This window comes from Macaca nemestrina, chromosome 14 (assembly GCF_043159975.1).
Source record: "Macaca nemestrina isolate mMacNem1 chromosome 14, mMacNem.hap1, whole genome shotgun sequence".
NCBI lineage: Eukaryota > Metazoa > Chordata > Mammalia > Primates > Cercopithecidae > Macaca > Macaca nemestrina.
In genome coordinates, this window is record NC_092138.1 from 57,268,345 (window position 1) to 57,280,057 (window position 11,713).

Genomic DNA, 11,713 nt, shown 5'->3' on the forward strand with positions numbered 1-11,713 from the left:
AACTGTACCTTTTCTATGTTTAGATATATTTAGATAAATAAATACCACTGTGTTACAACTGTCTATAGTATTCAGTACAGTAACAGCTATACAGATTTGTAGCCTAGGAGCAATAGACTACACCATATGGCCTACGTACGTAAAGGCTGTACTATATAGGTTTATGTAAGTATACTCTATGATGTTTGCATAATGACAAAATCGCCTAATGATGCATTCCTAAGCAATGTGTGACTGTACTATAATTGAAGACTTATATCTAAGACTGACAGTAAAAAGAATTACATTTTCATCTAAGCAGATCTAAAACTGTGAAATCTATCATAATAGCAATACAAAGCAGCTAATAGGCAAATTATGATATGCCTATCTTTGCCATATGATTGCTTTGGGAGCTAACATTTGATCTGTAAATGTATGACAAAGTAAACAATTTTACTTAAATAATTTTATCCACATCTTGCCAAGAGTGTTCAGTCTGATGGAAAGCACTGACTTCTATTTATAGAGCATTAGATGAGTGCTTTTATCACATTATGAGTAGGCATACAGAGCCTGGCAAAACAGTTAACTCTAAGTACGTACAGAAATGGTTGAACACAAAGACAGTTTTAACACGTGTATTTTTAATTTCAAAAATTCATTTAGGAAATATTTACTTTTAAATATGTTATATCAATTTAATAGTCTTAGGAGACAGCACTGGATATAAGCAGTACAGCTTGTTTAAAATATCCACTGTTTTTAATACAATTTAAGCAATCAGTTTACAATGATCAAATACAGGAATGTAATCTGAATTGAAATGGTAATGACACTACTGCTGTCATAACGAACAACAGCAAACTGGAGGCCAACATAATGAATTAAGTTAACACGCAACCATACAATTATACTGTAAACATATTTTTCTTTCATTCTTTTAGGTTAAAAAGGTAGGTAATCATAAAGGCAATATCACAACTCTAATATTTCATCATCAAACTGAAAATAAAAGTATTTCCTAAAACAGAACTGAGCCCTGAAGCAAAATCTCGTTGAATTACAGGGAAAATTTTTACCACGTTGTGAAAATTGAACTATTATAGACTGCTAGTTACACTCTCACTCCTAACAGAATAAGAAAAAAAATGGGGTGGGCATGGTGGGTCACGCCTATCATCCCAGCTCTTTGGGAGGCCGAGGCAGGTGGATCATCTGAGGTCAGGAGTTTAAGACCAGCCTAGCCAACATGGTGAAACCCCGCCTCTACTAAAAATACAAAAAATTAGCTAGGTGTGGTGGCGGGCACCTGTAATCCCAGCTACTCAGGAGGCTGAGGCAGGAGAATCACTTGAACCCAGGTGGCGGAGGTTGCAATGGGCTGAGATGGCACAACAGAGGGAGACTCTGTCTCGAAAAAAAAAAGAATAAGAAAGAAAACGAAGAACAAAGATCATACTGAATTGCTTAGTTTTAAATCCTACCAAAAGAAATAGTCTGAGAAATGAAATGTTACAGAGAAGTATAATTAGGAGAGCTGTACAATTATTTTATTAACACTTGAAGTCATTGTCTTTGGTGAGAAAAATCCATACACGCAAATGCAGCTGAAAAAAATCAGCTCAAAACCAATAATTGTTTTATGTACCTATCCTATGTACATGCAGTGCTGGCTACTCCAGAGAGTTACCAAACATTAGCCACAGAGTCTTTTGAGGGAAGCCAAGATTCAAACTGAGTGAGACGGTGGCTTGCTCAGGGTTGCACCGGGTTCATGAGAGGTTTCCCAATACACTTTCTGAAAGTAATCCCATATATGCAGACATGATTACCTTAATTAGCATCGGCTAAAACTGTTAGTAGAGTGCTAAGTTTGAGGTTTTGCTTTTTCTTTAAATGTTTGTTAAAAATCAACTATGTCTTCCCTGATTGGTATTTAGAAAGGTGGTTGGTCCACTGCTATTGTAAGCAAAATTTCTACGATCATAAAGCCCTCACTTCTTGTTTTTTAGAGACAGGGTCTCGTTTTGCCATCCAGGCTGGAGTGCACTGGCAGGATCATAGCTCCCTGTAACTTCAAACTCCTGGGCTCAAAAGACCCTCCTGCCTGAGCCTCCCAAGTAGCTAGGACTACAGGTGCACACCACCGCGCCCGGCTAAGTTTTTAATTTTTTGTAGAGACAGGGTCTAGGCTGCCCAGGTTGGGCTTGAACTCCTGACTTCCAGTGATCCTCTTGCCCCTGCCTCCTAAGGCTCTGGCATTATAGGTGTAAGCCACCTTCTCCAACTTGGCTCTCAATACTTGTAACCATGCAGTTTATTTTCTCCCAGTCCAAAGCCAAGCAGAATCCTAAATCGGTCCACTTTCCACAACAGGAGCTGCCCAGGACCACTTTAAGGACAGTGAACTGCTTACAGCACCAGAAAGTTCACAACACTTTCTCAATCTTAAACATCAGGAAAGACTGGGAGGTGAAGTTCATATCACTATCTGGCCATTTCTCACAGATCCAAGTTTCTCAGACAATAGGTAGGCTAATCTAGTCCTCCTGGGAACTACCTAATTAACGTAGAATAGAGCCCAAGGGCAGACGTGAACAACAGAAGTCCTCCTTGGTTTACTTTGTTTTTCTGAAAGCAACTTTTGGAGTACCAACATAGCCAAACAAAATATCTTATCAACTTCATAAGTTGCTTGTAATGTTTTCCTGGAGCAGATAAATGCTGCCTTAGTGAACAATCTGGAATGTGGTAACTACTCTCGTTTTTGTTTCAGATGTACTGTCAGCATGAGGCAGTTTCCAACTGATTGAGGGTTTTCCTCAAGTGAAAGGGCTTGGCAAAGGTGGTGATAACAGAGCCCGTGTCAAATGACACCATATTTCAAGTATTCTGACTCCAGGTTATTAATATCCTCTATATGACAGTCCTGCTTCTGTGATATTCACAGATTATGTTAAAAGTTTCCCAAAGTCTGAGAAAAATCATATCTAACAGTATTTTTGATCCTTTGTACAAAGTAGAAGTAATGCCAGACAGATTGTGTACCCTTGTTGTTAACTGGTGACGCACGGCAACAGTTTGAATAGGAATTTGCCAACTGCCACAACCAGGCAACCACTCTACCAGAGCCTAACAATCTCGATTGCATCTGAAAGGGCCACCCCTCCTGGGAAAGTGCAGGACCTCCCTCCTGTTTCTCAATACAAAGCCTGTGGTGTTCCTCGTGGCCAGACTGATCCAGTGTGGACACAGACATGTAATCTGTGCACTTCTGTCTGCAACTGATTACCATCAGTCAAGTGATGCCCAAGTCACAATGGTCACTTCCTTTAAGCAAGTCTGTGTCATCTCGGAGCTGTGAAGCAACCACATCATGTCCCACAGAATAGGGAGTACACCGACTGGCATTGCTGCCCTCATATGCAAGTCATCAGCACTCCTTAGAAGCTTGGGCTAAAATTCTGCAGACGTCTCCACACCCCAATAGCACCCCGCATGATCTCCTCGCCATCAGGGACCGTCTCGGGTTCCCAGAGAACCCAGACTTGGTCCGCAGGAGCCGCTCGCGGCCCGCCCTCCGGCCTTCCCCCGGGCGAGGCCTCTCAGTGCCCGAGGCTCCTTTCTCTCGAGTCTGCAGCGGCAGCGCTCCCAGCAGGTCCCCGGGAAGGAGACAGCTGGGGCAGCGCACTGCGGGCGGGAAAGCGAGGAAGAGGCCAGATTCCCATCCCTCGTCCCTGCGCCGCCGCGAAGCCCGGGGCCCAATGCAGGCAATTCCACCAGTCGCTAGAGGCGAAAGCCGGACACCCGACTTCGGTCAGAGAAACGAGAGGGAAAGTAAAAATGTGTCGAGCTCTGAGGAGAGCCCCGGCTGCTACCCGCGTCTCTTCCCGGCAACCGGACGCCAAACAGACACCCGCCAGGACGCCGCCTCTTCACTCACCCACTCGCCACCACCTGCACCTCCGCTGCCGCCGCCGCCGCCGCCGCGGGCGCAGGGACCGCAACCGCAGCCCCGCCCCCGGCCCGACCCCGCCCCGACCACGCCCAGGGCCCGGCGCCTAGCGCGCGTCTCTTAAGCTCCAGACCCCGCTACAGGCTGCAGTTGTTTCCCTCTTTGTTTTCTTCTGGTTAATCTTTATCAGGTCTTTTCTTGTTCACCCTCAGCGAGTACTGTGAGAGCAAGTAGAGGGGAGAGGGTAGGAAAAACAAAAACACACACCTCCTAAACCCACACCTGCTCTAGCCAGGCCCCGCCCCCAGAGAGAAGGAACCGGGCAGCAGGGACGGCTGACGCACCAAGCGTCATCTTTTACGTGGGCGGAACTTGTAGCTGTTTGACGCGCCTCTCTTTCCTAGCGGGACACCGTAGGTTACGTCTGTCTGTTTTCTATATGCGATGACGTTGACGCACGAGGCCCGTGAAAGGGGGAGGGGCAACTTGTCCCATTCTTTTATCTTAAGACGCGCTCTGGAGGAGCGTTGGCGCAATAGCGTGTGCAAACCTTAATCGCAGAGGCTGCTGGATCCGGAGAAAGTGCAGACGATTTCGTGGTTTTGAATGGTTTTGTTTGTGCTTGGCAGGCAGTGGGCGCTCAACAAATATTTGGTGGATGAAGTTTTGTTTTTACCGTGAGACACTGTTAAGTACATTCAAAACTCCGCCGCAAACCCTGGTAGGGGACAGCTCCACACTGTGGGCGGGAATCCCCAGGTCCCTTGTAAAGTCACTGCAATTTTGCCTTTACATGTAAGAATTCTCTCAAGCATGATTTTCACACTGGGGAATGTCATTTTTGCTAGTTGTGATATGTGGATGAGTTTTTTTTTTTTTTTTTTTTTTTTTTTTTAACTTTTGAAAAATGTACCATTCTGTTTGATGTGTAAAAAACACAAAGATTTTTGAAACCTTGTGTCGTTGGTCTGCAGGTGTATAGATTTCACTTACTACAGATGAGTAGCATTTATACCACTCTGATGTGTAAAAAAACAAAGGTTTTTTAAACCTTATGCCTTTTGGTCTGCAAGTGTGTAGATTACACTTACTACAGATGAGTAGCGTTTAACCTTTCTCATCACTAAAAATCATACAGAACATTTTAATCATTCACCGATGAAGAAAGGGAGGAATAAATACATAAAATGGCTCTCAACGTCTACATCTTCTGCAGAAACAGACCCTTTTCCTACTGTTCTATGCTTTGTGAAAGTTGATCATACAATTTGGGTCGTTCTTGTTATACCCAACTAAAAAAGTGGGGGTAGGGGGTAGAAAAGCATGCAGGACAAATGACATTGCTCCCGCAGTGTAATTCTTTCAAGTCTAGCTGCTGAAACTGCCCGTTGTGACCTGAGACCAGTTTTATCTGATAGTTGCTGAAATGACCTGCTGCAGCTCTAATTTTATCTACCACCATCACTCACCAATTGAAACTTACCAGCTCCTCAGGCCCTTAATAGTGCCAATAAATTTTCTCTAAAAGTACTATGTAACATTTCTCTTTTTTAACGAAACCTCCCACCTTTTCTTTGTCGTTGGATATACCGAAGACCATCTGATCTACACGTATGCCCTAATTGCAATTCTTTCTTCCCCAAAAAATTGCTTAGAGATTCATCTCTGTATTTTTATTTTTACAGGCAGCTTATAACAAGTAGTTAGCATTTACCAAGTTTCTGTACTGAGTTGTACTTATAAGTGGAATTTTAAAAAAATTGAATTTATAGAAACAGAGTAGACCCTTGGTTGGGGGGTTTGGGGGAAAGAAAGTTGTAGGGTAGGGTACAAAATTACAGTTATGTCTAATACATCTAGAGATTGAATGTACAACATGAGGACTAACGTTAATAATTGTATTAGTCCATTCTTACACTGCTATGAAGAAATAACCTGAAACTGGGTAATTTATGAAGAAAAGTTTTACGGCTCGTGGTTCTGCAGGCTGTACAAGAAACATGGCTGGATCAGCCCCTGGGCAGGCCGCAGGGAACTTACAATCATGATGGAAGGCATAGGGGGACCCCAGACTTCATATGGCAAGAGCTGGTGGAAGAGAGAAGTGGGGGAGGTGCTACGTACTTTTAAACAACCAGATCTTGTCAGAACTCACTCACTATATAGTACCAAGAGGGGATGTTGCTAAATCATTAGAAGCCACCCCATAATCCAATTACCTCCCACCAGGCCCAACGTCCAGCATTGGGGATTACAGTTGAATATGAGATTTGGTGGGGACACAGATCCAAACTGTGTCATTCTACCTCTGGCCCCTCCCAAATCTAATGTCCTTCTCGTATTGCAAAATACTGTCATGCCTTACCAACAGTTCCCCAAAGTCTTAACTCGATCCAGCATTTATTCAAAAGTCCAAAGTTCCAAGTCTCGCCTGAGAGGAAGCTAGTCCCTTCTGCCTATGAACCTGTAAAATCAAAAACAAGTTAATTGCTTCCAAGATACGATGGGGGGTATAGGCATTGGGCAGATACTGCCATTCTGAAAGGGAGAAATCAGTCAAATGAAAGAGGCTATAGGGCCCCATTGCAAGTCTGAAAGCCAGCTGGGCAGTCATTAAATCTTAAATTTCTGAAATAATCTCCTTTGACTCACACCCAGGGAACACTGGTGCAAGGAGTGGGCTCCCAAAACCTCGGGCAGAACCACCCATATGACTTTCCATGGTTCAGCTCCCACAGCTGCTCTCATGGGTTAGCATTGAGTGCTTGCAGCTTTTCCAGGCTGCAGGGTGCAAGTTATTGGTGAATCTACCTTTCTGGGGTCTGGAGGACGGTGGCTCTCTTCTCATAGCTGTGCTAGGCAGTGCCCCAGGGGACGTTCTGTGGGTGCTGCAACCCCACATTTCTTCTCCTCGCTTCCCTAGTAGATGTTCTGCATGAGGGTTCCACCCCTGTGACTGGATTCTGTCTGGACATCTAGACTTTGTCATACATCCTCTAAAATCTAGGTAGAGGTTCTCAAGCCTCAACTCTTGTATTATGTGCACCCGCCGGCTTCACAGCTTATGGAAGCCACCAAGGCTTATGCCTGGTACCCTGTGAAGCAGCAGCCTGAACTATATTCTTACTGGTGGAAGTTATCTGAGTTACCAGCTGCAAATCCATGTGGGTCTGCAGCAACCTCAATTTTGCCTCCTCAGAAGAAAGGATTTGACTAAGAGGCATAAGGCAGAAAAAGAGACTGCGACAAGTTCCAAAGCAGGAGTAAATGTTTATTAAAAAGCTTTAGAACAGGAATGAAAGGAACGTACATTTGCAAGAGGCCCAGGTGGGCACCTTGGAGGTCAAGTGCCCTGTTTGACCTTAAACCTAGGATTTTATATGCTGGCGTACTTCTGACATCTTGTACCCCTTTCCCTTGGTCCTTCCCTAAGGATGAGCTTCCTGCATGCATTGTGCCCTGCTTGCACTTGGAAGGTGAGCATGTGCAGTGTGTTTACTGTAGTTGTGTACATGCTTACCTGAGGCTTTCTTCCCTTTTCCAGTGGAGTGTCCCCAAAGGTCATACTTCACCATTTTACCTCTTAATGTGCAAGTTAAGCCCACTCTTCCCGTTCCTGAGATCTTATTGGAAGCTGCCAGTTACCAATTTCAGGTGTTTCCATCTATTGAGAAGTTGCCTCTCCCTGGTGCTGGCTGCAACCTGTTAATATTTTAGAGAGGCGGTATGACAACTGCCTGACCATCACCTGATGGTTGCCTGATATTCCTGGTGGGTGGTGGGGACCCCTCTCTTACCCCACTCATGCCTGATTAGCTACCTACTCTAACAGTACGTGGGCCCCTTTGAGCAGCTGGGATTCAGGGAGAAGTGTCTCAAGGCTGTAAGAGGGAGCAGGGGCCCTAGGCCTGACCCAGGAAATGATTCAGTCCTCCTAGGCTTCTGGGCCTGTAAAGAGAGGTACTACCATGAAAGTCTAAAATGCCTATTAGTCCTATGAGTCTTTCTCCCCATTGTTTTGATTATAGGCCCTTGCCTTCCTTTTAGTTATGCAAATTTATGCAGCCTGCTTGACTTCCTCTCCTGAGAATGAGCTTTTCTCTACTACCACATGGCCAGGCTGCAAATTTTCCAAACTTTTATGCTCTGCTTCCCTTTTAAATGTCATTTCCAATTTCAGATCATTTCTGTCCTCATGCATATAAGATAGGCTATTAGAAGCAGCCAGGTTACTTCTTGAACACTTTGCTGCTTAGAAATTTCTTCTGCCAGATACCCTAAATCATCATTCTTAAGTTTAAGATTTTGCAGATCCCTAGAACAGAGGAACAATGCAGCTAAACTCTTTGCTAAAGCATAGCCAACCTGACCTTTACTCAGTCCCAATAAATTTCTCATTTCCATCGGAGACCTCCTCAACCTGAACTTCACTGTCTATATTACTATCAGCATTTTGGTCACAACCACTCAACAAGTCCCTAGCGAGTTCCAAACTTTCTCTCATCTTTCTGTCTTCTTCTGAGCCCTCCGAAATGTTTCAACTTCTGCGTGTTGGCCAGTTCCAAAGTCACTTCTACGTTTTTAGGTGTCTTTATAGCAATGCCCTTCTTCTCAGTAACAATTTTCTGTATTAGTCCATTCTTGCATTGTTATAAAGAAATACTTGAGACTGGGTAATTTATAAAGAAAAGAGGCTTAATTGACTCATGGATCTGCAGGCTGTATAGGAAGCATGGCAGGATCATCTTCTGGGGATGCCTCAGAGAACTTACAATCATGGCAGAAGGCAAAGAGGGAGCTGGCACTTCACATAGCAGGAGCAGGAGGAAGACAGAGAGGGAAAGCGGGGAGGTGTTACACCCTTTTAAACAACCAGATCTCATGAGAACTTACTCATTATACAGTACCGAGAGGGGATGTTACTGAACCATTAGAAGCCACCCTTATGATCCTCCAACCAAGCTCCAACTCCAATGCTGAGGATTGCAATTGAACATGAGATTTGGGTGGGGACATGGATCAAACCATATCAATATTTTATACTGGAAATTTGGTAAGAGAATAGATTTTAGATAATCTTATCATGTGCATAAAAGGTAGCTATAAAATGATGGATATGTTAATTTGTTTGACTGTAGTAATCACTACACATGTGTATATCAAAATATTATGTTGCTCATTTTAAATACATACAATTAAAAAAATTACACTTAATCCTCCTAACATCTCTAGGATGTAGATATTGTCATCCCTAGGATGTAGATGTGTTTTACAGAGGAGATAACTGGACTTCTGAGAGATTGAATTATTTACCCAAGTCTACATACTTTGATAAATTAGGCCAGTTTCATGCAATTCTAGAGCTCACTGAGTCCTGAGGACAACAACCTGATACCAAGTTGATGACGACTCATCTCAGATAACTCCTATGGTGGTTAATACTAGTATCGCCAGTTTAGAGTATGACTGGGACTTGGATTAAGTGCCTGGGAGGGGAATACAACTTCAAAAGCAGGTTTTCCTACTTCAAAATTTGGCCAACAGACAAATAATTTTCCTTTTCTCTAATAGGTTTTTCTGTTTTTTTTTTTTTTTTTTGGTGATATCAACCCTAAAACAACTATGTTTCCTAAGAGAGAAGTGATCAACACCAAAGCCTAAATTCTACATGATCATGAGAAATAAAATATATGGTGAAAGTGGCTCTGTGTGCATGATGCTTTCTAGCCAGTGAATGTGTGTCCTCCTCCCATCTAATCCAACAGGTATTTAGTCATTGTGTAGCAGTACAGTAGCTTGTATGTCTTTCATTAGATTGGAGCAAAAAAATCAGGAGGGAAACAATAATTATAGCATAGTACAGTGGTCCAAAATACTTCATTGCCTGATAGGGTAAAAGAGGAGGACAAATATTCTAGCATATATCTAGTCTTCTGGGGACCAAAGAGAAAATGATATTAAGTATCTAGTAAAGTGATTCATATTAGCAGCATGAAAGATGGCTTGGGAGGGCTTTAACCCTAATCCTTTTCAAACTCTGTTAACTGGTTTATTAACCACCTCAAGTAACTGTAGCATCTAAGTGAAAATAGGTTTTACTACAGAAATATATGTTCAAGTGAGAACCCTAGTCCTCCATTTTCAACCAGAATGACACCCTTAAAGACCTTATATAGAAAATTTTAAACTATTCACATATAATTAATGCAGTCATACAAAAAAGACTCTACAACTAGGGAAGCAGAAAAGCATACAGTGAAGAGAGTGGGCTCTGGAATCAGAGCTGGTGTGAGTATTCTCTCTGCCTTCATTAGTTATGACATTTTGGACAGTACTATATTTCTCTGTGCCTCAATTTCCTCAGCTACAAAATGACATGCAAATGAATAATCTCTTAGGATCATTGTGAGGGTCATGTGTCATCAAGTAAGCTAAGGATTTAGAACAGTACATTCAAGAAGTGGTTCCAATCTCAATTTTAGTAACTATGCAGGGATAATAAAAGCAATGACAAGTGACTTATTAGCCTTTTAAACTATGTGCCTATGTATGATTCCAATAACTGTTATATCAGAATCCAGATAACCTTCCTGCTGTGTCACAAATGCCAGTTGTTGTCAGGAAGCCTTTTCTCCATTCTCGCTATTAGTGTATTTCAAAAATGCGATATGTGCTGCTGATTCAGAACTGGAGCTGAGAGCTTGTTGACTAGCTCCCATTTATCCAGATTACAGCAAATTAGATTTAACTGTGACTGGCATGTGAAAGATCTGATGTAGGACATGGGAGAGGAATGCTGCTCCATAAACCACAGTGCATTTAATTTCTTTTTCTTTTCTTTTTTTTTTGAGATGGAGTTTCTCTGTTGTTGCCCAGACTAGAGTGCAATGGCACGATCTCGGCTCACCGCACCCTCCTCCTCCTAGGTTCAAGCAATTCTCCTGCCTTAGTCTCCTGAGTAGCTGGGACTACAGGCATGCACCACCACGACCGGCTAATTTTGTATTTTTAGTAGAGATGAGATTTCTCCATGTTGGTCAGGCTGGTCTCGAACTCCCAACCTCAGGTGATCTGCCCACCTCGGCCTCCCAAAGTGCTGGGATTACAGGCGTGAGCCACCACACCTGACCTTAATTTCTTTTAAATAATGAGATTTTATGTGGTTGCCTTAATCATTGCGGACTTAGCCGTATGCACTTCATGGTACATTATCGTTTGGTTGGAATGTGAATGAACCAACACCTACCTGAGGTACTTCCAGGTGAAATCTTGATTCTTGAATATATAAAGTTACTCCTGGTTGCCAGTGTGATATAAATGGTTTAGAAAACTCTAGGGGTTCTGTGTCTGGAGCCAACACTCTATAGTTCTAATGACACACAATGTAAGCAATGCCCTTGCAAGAGAGTATCAGGCTGGGTGCGGTGGCTCACACCTGTAATCCCAGCACATTGGGAGGCTGAGGCTGGTGGATCATTTGAGGTCAGGAGTTCAACACCAGCCTGACCAACATGGTGAAACCCCATCTCTACTAAAAATAAAAAAAAAAAAAATTAGCCAGGTGTGGTGGCGCATGCCTGTAATCCCATCTACTTGGAAGGCTGAAGCAGGAGAATCCCTTGAACCTGGAAAGTGGAGGTTGCAATGAGCCGAGACTGTGCCATTATACTCCAGCCTGGGCAACAGAGTAGGGAGAAAGAAAAAAGAAGAAAAGAGAATATCATTAGGATCCAATATATATATTTTTTTGGTTTTTCCTGGGACTTAACGATTCTA

The 11,713-nt window shown here is 43.0% G+C and overlaps 1 protein-coding gene across 4 annotated transcripts in view; it reads right to left on the reverse strand.

Annotated features, from left to right (window-relative positions):
- C9orf72 (C9orf72-SMCR8 complex subunit) overlaps nt 1-6,401 on the reverse strand; it is a 29,348-nt gene extending 22,947 nt beyond the window's left edge. Inside the window, exon 1 of one of the 4 annotated variants that reach the window (XM_071077887.1) lies at nt 6,303-6,401. The gene's annotated coding sequence lies outside the window, so the exon portion shown is untranslated. The other 3 variants (XM_011761822.2, XM_011761821.3, XM_011761823.3) reach the window with 3 other exon arrangements.
- Between the last annotated feature and the right edge of the window lie 5,312 nt (nt 6,402-11,713).